The sequence below is a fragment of the Zonotrichia leucophrys genome, chromosome Z, assembly GCF_028769735.1.
Source record: "Zonotrichia leucophrys gambelii isolate GWCS_2022_RI chromosome Z, RI_Zleu_2.0, whole genome shotgun sequence".
Classification (NCBI taxonomy): Eukaryota; Metazoa; Chordata; class Aves; order Passeriformes; family Passerellidae; genus Zonotrichia; species Zonotrichia leucophrys.
The window spans coordinates 10,956,200-10,968,337 of NC_088200.1; the positions used below are offsets into that span (position 1 = coordinate 10,956,200).

Here is a 12,138-nt window from a genome sequence, read left to right on the forward strand (position 1 = left end):
ATATTACTATGGCAGAGCACTGTAGCACAACGAGGGCAAAATTTGGGATCGAGCTGAGCTCATCCAGCTCCCAGCTTTGTCCTCTGCCTGCAGAGGCTCCAGCCACAAAATTACATAGGAGTGCTCTGAATAAAAAGCAATGACCAGCCCTTGGAAGGGGACCCAAAAGAGGACTCAGGAAAGAAGAGATGAAAGGACAGCTTTCCATACAAGGAGACTAACCCAGAGGGCAGGTACGTTCACAGACACAGATCAGTTTGGTTTAATGCATTCAAGCTTGCTCCCACAACACACCCCAAAGCCTTTATCTTGGTCCACAGCTTATATGATTAACAATACTTCCCTGGTAAGTAGTAAACATGGTACTTTCCTCTTCTCAAGAACTGAAAGTTTTATGATGCTATAGACAGAGGGTACTATCAGTTATTCATGTGACATTTTATATGTGAACATCCCATGCAAACATACCCAAACTCCATCTTTATTATATAGTGGCATTGAGAACAGTAATAAAAATCATATTTGGTCAAAATATGCAAATGCAAGAGATGATGACTAACTAACATTTTCAGGTTAGTCACACGTGACTATACAGACCTTTACTGGTGTTGCTGTATGTAGGCAAGAGACTTTCTAACAATACTGTACACATGTAGTTGGCTTTAAAAAATAACAGAAATTAAAGACAACTCAATAGTAAATGGAACATATTTTGTATCTGATGAGCTAGCATTGCAGGGAAAGTTTGATTTTCCTGTTTTCATTGGTTTTCTGCAAATTAAGTTCTTATCATTAACTATATTAGATTAACATTTTGGGGTGTGTCTTTTTAATTAAAAAAAAAAAAACAAACAGTGCTGGCACAATGATGGCTGTTCTCAGACATAAAACACATGCAGAACAAATTGACCAAGGTAAGGGCTGCAGATTAGCAGAGCAAAGTATACTTCTGGTGATAATCAAGTGTATTTGTTTAATAACAATACTTGCCACTATTACAATAATCACCAAAAGTTTTGAAGTGCTCATTTCCTCCCTGTACTGTTTGCCACTTCAGGAGCTGTGGATACTTTTGAGAACAGAGAAGATAAGAGCGATCACAGAGATTAAAGGAGAACTTCTCAGTCAGGGAGCCCAACTGTGGTCAGTGGGACCAGTAGATGGAGAGCAGCTCTGGCAGGACTCTTGTAGTGGGATGGGAGTCAGTGGTCACTTAACAGGTTAATTCATAGACAAAGTGTGCAAGGTCTTGCACAGGTGGTGTTTTTAGCGAGATATCGCCAAGTATTTGGTGGTTTGCCATTGGCTTGACGGAAGACTCTAGAAAGGGGGCTCCAGAGGTTGAAGTCTGAGCAGAAGGGTTTGACCTACATGGGAAACAGACTCCTAGAGCACATCCTGAACCTTGGTACTGCCATAAAGCCCACTTGTGATTCCCACTGTAAGCTCCTATGTAGCCAAACACTACACCAGTCATTAATTTGGATCCTGAATAGTTCTCATCTCTGAAGAGAAGCCCACTTCTCTTTCTTCTCAAGCAATCCTTTCTACCTAGAGGTCTGACAAAGGGAAGCTTTGGAGAGAACCGAAACGCAGGACTTCCCCCATGAGCTGAAGAACTTTTGTTTCCTTAAGAACTTGACATAGCTTTGGCCCCTTCCCCCTGCCCCCGTCTTTATCCTGAGGAGATCCTAAAGCATCCAAAGATTTCAGTGGCCTAGGACCCACCTTCAGCCTGGGGCAGACTGAGGGGACGCCTCATCGCAGTTACAGGAGGGGAAGAGGAGCAGCAGACACTGATCTTTGCTCTGGGGTGACAGTGACAGGGTCTGAGGAAAGGCTTGAAGTTGTGTCAGGGACGGTTTGGGTCTGATATCAGAAAAACGTTCTTTCCCAGAGGATGGCTGGGCACTGGAACAGGCTCCCCAACGCAGTGCTCACAGCTCCAAGACAGACAGAGCTCAAGAAGTGCTTGGACAATGCTCTCAGACATGCTGTGACTCTTGCGTTGTCCGGCGCAGGACCACGAGCTGGACTCTGATGATCCATCCTTGTGGGGCCCTTCCAATTCGGCATACTCAGTGACTCCGTGGCTCCCCGCACCCCTCCAGAGGCACACGAGCCAGCAGGGTGGTCTCCGCTCACCGCCGCCCGCCCTTCCCCTCACAGCCGCTCCCGCGCGGGGGCGGGGCCGAGCCCCCTCCCCGCGCCCTCAGCCCCCGCCGTCACGTGGCCGCCGTGTCACGCCGCCCTCCCGCCCCATCCCGCCCCCGAGTGTCCCGGGGCGCTCGGCGCCGCCGCTCCGCCCTTCGGCAGCGCCGCGGATCGCTCGGTGCGCGGCTCCCGGCACAGCCGCGCCGGCGTAGCGGGACGCGGGCGCTCCATGAGGTGAGAGCGCGGCGCGGGCGGCGGGCGCGGCTCCGTGCGCGCTTGGCGGCGGCGGGCGCCGTGAATGGGGCTTTGTGTGCGGCGCCCACCTGCTCCCGCCTCCGCCGCTCGGCGCGGGGGGCTCCGGGCGTTGCCCCGGCGGAGCCCGGGCGGGGAAACCTCTGAGGGGCGCAACGGGAGGGAACTTCTCCCTTCTCATCGCCGGGCGCTGCCGGAGCGCCCCGTTTGCCCGGTGTGCGGGAGCGGGGAGCTGCGGGGGGACGCAGCCCGTGAGTCGCTGCCGCTTGACTGTTTATTTTCATTTAGTCTATAGTTTATGTTTCGTTTGCTGAGTTTTGTTTTGTTTTCCTCTCAAGATGCTTGGCGGGCAGTGACAGCTGCCCGCGGGGGTGAGGGACGGCGCGGCCGGTTCGCTGCCCCGCGCCCTGCCCGCCCGCAGAGGGGGCTCCGCGGTCCCTCGGCCGAGGGGGTCGGGGGTCCCTGGTAGGGCGCGTCCGGCCAAGCCCCAGCAGCGGCTGTGCCGGTCCTGGGGACCGTGATGGGGATGAAGTCCTCCCCGGAGGAACCCTCAGGGTCCTCCGTCCTAGCAGAAGGGTGGTCCCGGCTGTCCCGGGGCTCCCCCCGCGCATTTGGAGCCCGTGGAGGGCACGGTCCCGCCCGGCTCCGCCGGTCCCCGCTGCCGGCCGCGGATCCGCGTACCCCGCGGGCGCGCAGGGGGCTGCGCCTTCCTATGGCAGCGCAGGCTTAAAAGACCCAGAATTTCTTTTGCTGTTAAAAAAAGATTAAGTAGTCTATTTAGGAATAGCATCGAATTTAATCGGGGACCTGTGCTTCTAACTTCTCACAGGGCATGTGGAAGATTTATCTTCCTCTTGCACAGCGTTTGGCAGCGCAAGCCTTCTGCAGTCTGCTGTTGCCACTTGTGACATTCTTAACTTTCCCCTTGTGAAAAGAGTACGCTTTAACAGCGTTGCAGAATCTCTAATGAATTCTCCCGTTTGCTTCTATAATAAGTATGAATGTGCTTGCTACAACGTTGATACAAAACACTTAGTCTACTGCTACTTTCGTAGAAGCTGAAGTCTCTTTTTGCCTTTTTCTTTTCTTCTCCTCTACCCTAGCAGGTTGTAGATTAGCTGTGTCATTAAAAAAAAAAAAAATAGATCAAATGCCAAAAATTACACATACATCATGATAGAAAGGCTTTCTGGTGTCCAGGATTAACTAGGAGTAACTGAATTTGTAAATATCTGTCAATGACCTGCTTGGCTCTTGTCTTGGGACACTCATGGAGAGCTGTCAATGAGATTTTATTTACTAATAGAAGAATTGCATAACAGCCATATGAACCAGAGTGAAAGAGCATTTTGAGTAGAACAACACATCGTATGAGCTCAGGGTTCCCTTGATTTGAAGCCAAGCTTAGTGCCAATAAGTCACTGAGCAGTAGCAGACACCCATCCTTCCTCTAAAATATTGGCCCTCTGCTATTCTTTTCCCCTTCCAAAAGTGCATCTGCTAGCAAAGCAATAAAATGCTACCTCCTCCCCTCTACTTCCCTGAAACAAGAGATGGATGGATAAAATCAAGTGAAGAAGAGACTAGATGGGAGGCTGCTCATCTCATGAAGTGATGTAAGCATTTCATCACTTGCTTGCCTCATATCTTCCTTTTTTGTTTCTTTTTATATATTCAGTTTTCCTTCTCCCCATCTCTGATGACTTCATGCCTTTTTGCAGGAGAAGCAGTGATTGGAGAAGCATGAAATCTGGTTCTTGTGTAAGATGTTGGTAATTTCTAAATCCTGCTGCAACAATACCCTAATCACCTTCCTTTTGGGAGTTGATTGTGATCTAGTTCTTTTTGCACAGGGATAGTGCTTGAAATAAATATAGGGAAAAAACCCAAGGGAAACTAGAACAGATTCAAAGCTTTATTGCCTTGCTTAATGGCAGGCATAGTAGAGTATTAAAAATTCCAGGGCAGAAGCACAGCAATCCATAGCATCTTCTGGAGTTATAGATTTGAGCAGCTGGCTCCTGCTGTGTGTGTACCCTCTTGCATGTCTGAGAAGCCTGCCCGCTTGCCAGCACTTTTTGGAGCTGCTGTCTAAGTGCCTGTGGACGCATACAGGTGATTGAGGTAGTTTGGACTTTGCTTTCAGAGTTGTCAATCCTGACTGCTCCTTATATTTAGAGTCATCTGATCATGTTCATGTTTCAGGTTCAGAGGAAGTAATGTAAACAGGTATAATATAATTGGTAATATGTTAGACCAGAGCTTGTCACTGTCCAGCTGCCAGAGACATGCCAGTCTGCTGAACTCTGGGAGCAGCTGAAGCTCTCCCTGGCACTTTGGACTAGCTGACAGTCCAGGTACTTGCCAAGGACTACAGGAGTGGAAGTACACAGCAATGAAGGAATGCATCCTTCCCTTGTGTTGAGGTCCTGAACAAGGTGGGCAGAAGCACCCAGAGGTGATGGTGGTGGCCTGTGTGCTGAACTTGAGACGGTCACGTCTTAGGGAGAGCCTCATGGTTAGTGCATTTTCCTGGGGAGTTTTAGGTCTTGATAAGTCCTTCCTCTGCAGGCAGAACTTGCATTTTAGATGAATGCTGTAGTAACTTATGTACATTTTCTAAAGCTGTCATAGTCTTGGTTTTCTGCCTAGAAGCCATTGCCAGTGCTGAAAATACTGTAAAACAAGATGAGTCTTATTTTATTTCCCTCCCACATGAATCTGTTGGTAGAGGAGAGAGAAAGCCAAATTTGTTCAGTCATGACAACACGAAAAGAATTTGTGTGCTGGTCTGCCTGTGCCTCTGTAACTTCAAGGAGTTGAGCATGTTCCATTTCTTTTCTCATAACTTTTGAGAGGCAGGGAGCTACTGTTAGTTCTTGCAGATGTGTGACTTCCCAAAGGCACTTTGGAACACCCTGAATTATCTCTTCAGAGTTTTCGCTCTTGAGTGCTTCTGAGGACTTGTTTACAACTACTTGCCTGAGACACCAGCATGTTAACTCTAAGGGATATGTGAAGACTCCTAAGTCTATGAAGGCTGGGAGAAATATCTTAAACACTGTATCTTCTTCAATATTGATACAGCACCTAGTGCTGCTGCTATTGAATATGATGTTCAAAAACCTGAATATAATTTTTTAAAAAAAACCACTTGATTATCATTAAGATCACAGAATGGCTGAGGTTTGAAGGAGTTTGAAGGGTAATCATCTAATCCAACCCCTCTGCCAAAGCAGGTTCAGCTAGAGCAGGTTGCACAAGATCGTGATCAGGAAGGTTTTGAATATTTCCAGAAATGGAGATTCCACAGCCTCTCAGGGCAGCCTGTCCCAGTGCTGTCACCCTCAAAGTAAAGAAGTTCTTCCTATTCAGGTGAAATTTTACATGTTTCTGTTCATGCTTCTATTGTTGCCCCTTGTCCTCTCATCAGGCATACCTGAAAGGTCTCTGACCCCATCCTCCTGACACACATCTTTAAAATATTTGTAGGCATTGATAAGATCCCCTCTAAATCATCTCTTCTCCAGGCCAGACAAAATGATCTTTCTCAGCCTATACTTGTGAGAAGCTCCAGTTCCCTAACCCTCTGTGTTTCTCCACTGGACCCTCTGCAGAAGTTCCTTGCCTTCCTTGTGCTAGGGACCCTGGAACTGGACACAGCACTCCAGATATGGCCTCACCAGAGCAGAGCAGAAGAATGTCCTTCAGTATGCTGTCCCCACTATTACCAAAGCACCCCAAAATACCATTGGAATTCTTGGCCATGAGGACATACTGCTGGCTCACATTTAACTTGTGCACCAGGACTCCAGGTCCTTCTCGTCAGAGCTGGATTTCAGCAGGAGCACCCCTAACCTGTGCTGGTGCCTGAGCTGCAGCACCCCACACTTGCCTTTGTTAACTTCATGAGGTTCCTGTCTGCCCAGCTTTCCAGGCTGTCCAGATGTCATTGAATGGCAGCATAGATACCATTCCACAAATATCATTTACCAAATGTGGGTGTTAATCTTGCTGAGGTCCTGCTAGTTTATAGCACTGAGAGTCTTTTAGAATAGAAAAGATCAGAATTTTTAGTCCTTTTTATTGAAGATTGAAACCACATGAAACTTTCAATTTTTGAATGTTAAAAATGATGCTTTAGTTTTCATCAGCTAAAGCATTTACCCAGGGACTTGGGAGCTGTGCTATCAGCATGATCTCTGAAGGTATTTCTAGATTAAAGCAGATTCTAGTAGGACGCCCTTCCAGGGTGTTTATGGGAATGAAGCTTGTCAAACGTCTTAGGTAAATTGCTTTGATATCCCTGTCTTTCTAATTTCACCCCTAATAGGTGACTGCTCTGCCTTAGGCTGTTTCAGAATTTTAATCCATAAAGTCATGGATGTATCTCTTCATAGATTCATTGTCGCAACTGTACAGTTTGTTGTGTTTGATGATTCTGAAGAACATCAGGTTGAATGGTTGATAACAAAATACTAGGAAGGAAGTATAAACAAGTACTAGCTGTTGTTAGCCGTGTAGGTTTCTCATTTAAGAACTGACATTTCAGAAGTGGGACTCCAAGGCATTTTTCTCTATTGCTAATTGCAGCTAGATTCTTTATTTCCAATCTCATTCGGTTGAGCTGAATAATGAACACAGAAAAGTCTTCAGGACTGCACCATATCTTATTTATGATCAAACTAAAGAAGATGGTCTCGAAATAAAGGATGTGCAAGGGTGTGTGTGTGCTTTTGTTTTAGCGACAGGAAAATTGAAGGCAGAGAAGGAGCATCAGAATGTCCCAGTTCATGCAACAAGTCTTGTCTTTTTTGTTGTGCCTGGATGTTGATAGACACTTCCAGACAAAAGAACGAGAGTGGGATTGGAATAAAATCGTGTGTAAGGAGTGAACAACAAATTTACCTGGACTTAATTTAAATTAGAGTTTTGCCCAGAGTAATGTGTAGTATGCCAAGTAAACAAACCAAGGCAGTGTCACATTTTGAATTTCCTCCAACTTGCTCCTGTCCATTGTGTGTAAAGGCCTTGTTGGTGCTAGTTTTCTTCTGGCTGTCTAGAACTGCATTTGAATACACTGTGTAAACAAACTGCTTGTATCCCCAGACTGACCATCTTGCCTGGGTTTATATTGTCTGTACGGCATCTTCAGAGGCTGGTACTGCTTCAGCTGAATCCATTAAAAGAAAATTCAACATTTGCAAATTCTGAATGTCAAAGGAAGTGTAAGAGTAAAGAGTTGGTACAAAGTGTCCTGGAGAGAGGAGCGATAGCTGTAGATTTGTTAGTGTTGCATCAGCCACGGTGCTCTAACTTCTGGACTCAGATGCTTAAATTTGTATGGTTCAGCACATCCTTGCCAGTGATTTGTGAGCAGATAGAGGGAATGCACTAGGTTACCCAAGGCCCTTGCTATCTCTGATGTCGGATTCTGTTTAGAGTGGGATTAACTGTATATAAATCACTCCCACTCTTGTGTAGTGCTTGGGCTTCTCAGTGCATTTTTCAGTGCGTTTTCATTAGTAAGTAATAGTAGATTAACCAAGCCAAGAATTATTTGTCTTTATAGGTAACACTGAGTTTATAAAATTCTGTTCCATTTGTCTTTTCCTATGATAGCAGGGTGGGTTACTCAAGATGGAAAAACTGAGTTGTGCTGATAAAGAGCGGGGAAATGTTCCTGTAGCTTTTGGTCGCATCATACATGCTTCTCTGATTTGGCCTGAGAAATGGAAGAATATGCTCAGCTGGATGGAAATAGGAAGTAGTCAGGGGAGGTGGAGTGTTGGGTGGATTATTGTTTTTTAGGGCAGAGTGGGCTTGCTGTATTTATGTGGGAGCAGCCAGAGAGGCTGAGCAATGGCTAATGCCTCCAGGCAGGACTGTGTCTTTGGCCACGTTAAGGAGCAGCTTGGGTTGGAGCACATTCTTGGTGTTGTGTAGGTCAGGGAAGCTCAGGGATGTGAAGCATTTGAGAAGTTGGATGCTGAAGGTGATCAGCAGAAGGGATGCATTAGTGTGGATGCCTCTGGTAGCTTTGCAGTGCTGGCTGCTGCTAGGCTGTGCTTCTGGGTCAGAGCTGGGCTTGTGGTTTAGAAAGTGATCATCCAGAGGGTAAATGATGGTGTGCTTTGGGGGAAGATGCTTCTGGGGCCCCTTATTTTCCCTGTGAGAGTAGGTGTAGTCACACAAAGGAGGATGTAAGTGTATAGCAGCAGGAGAACTCTTCCACACTCCAGACTCTTTTTTCGTTTCCCCCACACCTCCACGTGTGTTGGCAGATCTTGCCTGGAGTCTGTAAATCTTTACTGTAAACTTTCAAGGTTGAAAAAGTGTTTTTGGAGTGTTTTTGGGAGGGGAAGGGGAAATTAGTTGAAGCATTAGTCATGCTTTACTGTGAAAGAGGTGTAAGATTTTTGAGACCTAAATTAATTGAATTCAGCATTTATCAGTGAGGAGTGACTCATTAGTATGAACACTGTGTGTAATATAAGGTTTTACTGTAAACTTCCAGTCCTGCTTAGGGAAACTAAGTCTTTTCCTTGTTGCATCACTGGATTTTGGCCCCCTCAAGGAGTTAATTGTAACATTGTTTGAAAGGCCTTGCTCTGATTTTAATGCAATTTATTGAAATGGAAAAAAAATGTCAGTGTTGCTGTTTACTGTGGTTTGCACAAATCTCACTATAAATCAGCAGGGAAGATTATCCTAATCTGTTTCCTACATTTAAACCTAAATATTGTATTGTGTATTAAAGCACAATTGCAATGAAATTATTGAGGCCAAAGATTGCCACCACTTCAATGTCTCTTGTTCTAGCTAGATAGGTTTACCACCTACCTAAAGATGTTTTTTGTGGCTTGTATTCCTCAGGGCTGTTTCTTGACATTAAGCTAAAGGAAGATAGAGGACCAGATATTTAATTTTGGAGATAATGGTTAAAAGCACGTGATCAGCATTAGCTGTTGAGAATCCCTGGAGTTAAGCACTTATCTGCTGCTAACTTGCTGCTATAAAATGACAGCACTCAGTATTTATTACCACATTGGTTCTGAAAGCAGAGAAATGCCACTATTAGTAGAGATTGCTTCTTGTAAATACCTGTGATTCATTGCAGAAATATTGTTTTGAAGTGTCTTGATGCTCCCTGGTGAATTTCTAGTAGTCACTTCCTATCTTGTAAAAACAGGAGAGTAATTTTAGTGGCGCTTCCTTTATCCCCCCTCGGGCAGGTGAACAGTTGTCATAAAGCTCCACCGAATCAGGATGCTGACCTCCTTTTCCATCAATTCCAATAATTACACCCTTTGAGAGGGGACTTCCTCCTTTAAACAGTGACAAGAAAAGGCAGCCTTCACCACTTCATGCATTTTTATCTCTACAGTGGAAGGATTATGGGCATTATGATGCACAAACTGTAATCTGAATGTTTGTGTTTAACTATATCATATGGAAAAAATACAGATGTGAAAAGCACACTAAGCTTGGGAATGCTGTTTTTGTGTTCTTGAGCATGCTTTTTTAATTATGCTGAGGATTTGAGTTTCACATTCAGTGTATAAAATGTGCTTTTTCCTTTCTCACAAGAGGGAGAGTAATGTATTAGGAGTGCTTGCAAAACTTGTTAATTAGACGCTCCTACAGGTTCCTCAGAGGAGAGGGTCCAGCTTTGCAGCTGCTCCATGTACCTACAAGGAGTTTTCATCTCTCCCACAGCCTTGTAGTTGAGCACTTTGTCTTCCTTGGGAGCTATAATAAATCTTTTGTCCATAGGAGCCAAAAATGCTGAGGGGGTGGGAAGGGGAAAGACAGCCTACAGCAGACAACTCTTTGGCAATCTGGATGTGAGGAAAGATTTCTTGTTTTCAATTCCCTGTGCCTGGGATTTATTTACACTTAATTAACTAGCCTAATTAAGCAGTTTACTTTTTTTAGTCGAAGTATATTTAAGTTATAAAATACGAAGTCTTGTTAAGTTTTGGCTTTTGAGGAATATTGTATAGTATTTTATGCCTGTAAAGTTTTTTTACATTGTTCTTTTTTTTTTTTTTTCATAAAATTTGGAGGCAGTTTGGTTTAGGTTTTTTTTTTTTTTTTGCTGGTGTGGTATGTAAAGAAAGCCAGGTGAGTAATGGAATTTGCCTTGTCTGTACCCTGGCATTTGCAGTTCTCATCATCCCTGATGTTACTGAAGGATAATTTAGATGATTATTGGGCTCTTGCTGAGGTTCAGGCTCCTTTCCAGTGCGGGTTATGACAGCTGTAATTTAAAAACTTTCTCAAAAGTTTGGGTAGGTGCAGCAGAAACAAAGTGGTATGCTTCTCTCAAAGCAATCTGAAATAATTCCTTTTTTTTTGATTGTTCAGTTATTATATTTTAAATTTTTTTTTACTATTTTACAAACACTCCTTTCCATCCAGGAAAAAGCTAAGAAATTTTCACCTAGGTCAGGCAGTGAAAAGGTTCTTCAAAATCTATTTTCCTTTTTTCTTTTTGCCTACTAAAGAATTAAACAAAACACCACAAACCCATTCTCCTTGTGATTAAATGCAGGAATTTTGAATGAAACCCCTTATATTCATATACCTGGATGCAGTCAGGGATCTGACATGACTTGAAAATGACTGCATAATTAGACTTAGAGTAATTTAATTCAATTTAATGATTTTTTAACAACTTGCCGAATTAGCCCATTCAGATTACCTACTGCTACCTACTGAAAAGGTGTAGCCTGTGGGAAATGCGTTTGTGTGTATTTCATATATGGGATTTTTGTTTATTTGTTTGTTTGTTTTTTTTTTTTAAGAAATGTACTTGAGTTTTGTCTTAAATCACTCTCAGATAAATATGGGGTTTAACTAAATAACATGTTTACTTAGCACTGATTGCTATTCCTGAATGGTAGTTAGGGTTGTATTTTGTGGAAGCATTCATATGCATATATTTTCCACTAACAGTGTGCTGTGTAGTTGGATTTTTAAAACTCATGGTAGAGTTATCATGTGGAGCATAGCAACTTGCTGTTAATAATGAGATGTACTTTTATGAAAGAGCTGAATCTCACTTTGGTTATCAAACTGTAATCTACTCTTTCTGAAGAGTGATGTGAAACATACTGACCCTGCATAACCTATTTGATTTTATGCTTCAGTCCCTATTTCAGTTATTTATTTATCTGACTAGACTTGTAAAACTTTTTTCTACTTTTTTTTTTCTTAGGGTGGAGAGAGGAAGTTTATACAGCTGAACATCCTTAACTTTAAACTGTTCCTTCAGAAAGAATTTGTATAGCAGCTAAAACTTGTAGATGAAAGCAACTAACTATTTCAGTAACCGTACCGTAAAACTAGAAATGTGGAACATTTTTATCTAGATGCATTTGCCAATCCAGATGTTGCTCTCTCATTATGATTTTCTGCTGTGCTCTTGGAAAAAGTACATTGCCATGCTGCTTTAATGTGCTTTCACCATTATGCTGGCTTGACAATGTGTGGCATCATTGAAACTTTCTGTAGGAAACTTTGCTCTAGACACCCACTTTCCTCTGTGAGAGTTTGCAGCTTGTCCCTTAGGTTAGCTTTGTATGTTTGTTCAACTGCTGCTTTCCTTCATGTGGAAGGGAGGAAGGGGGAACACGACTGTGATAATGCACTGCCAAGTTTCAAGCAGCTATGGCTCTTTAAAACCCACATACAGTTCTCCCCTTACGGGGAAGAATCCAAAACAAT

General features: G+C 43.9%; 1 protein-coding gene across 3 annotated transcripts in view; it reads left to right on the top strand.

Annotated features, from left to right (window-relative positions):
• Positions 1-2,282: 2,282 nt before the first annotated feature.
• Positions 2,283-12,138, top strand: part of RAI14 (retinoic acid induced 14) — a 93,273-nt gene continuing 83,417 nt past the window's right edge. For 2 of the 3 annotated variants that reach the window (XM_064736082.1, XM_064736084.1), the window contains exon 1: positions 2,283-2,388. The gene's annotated coding sequence lies outside the window, so the exon portion shown is untranslated. Of the gene's footprint in view, positions 2,389-2,615; positions 2,658-12,138 lie in introns of those variants that run through there. The other variant, XM_064736083.1, reaches the window with a different exon arrangement.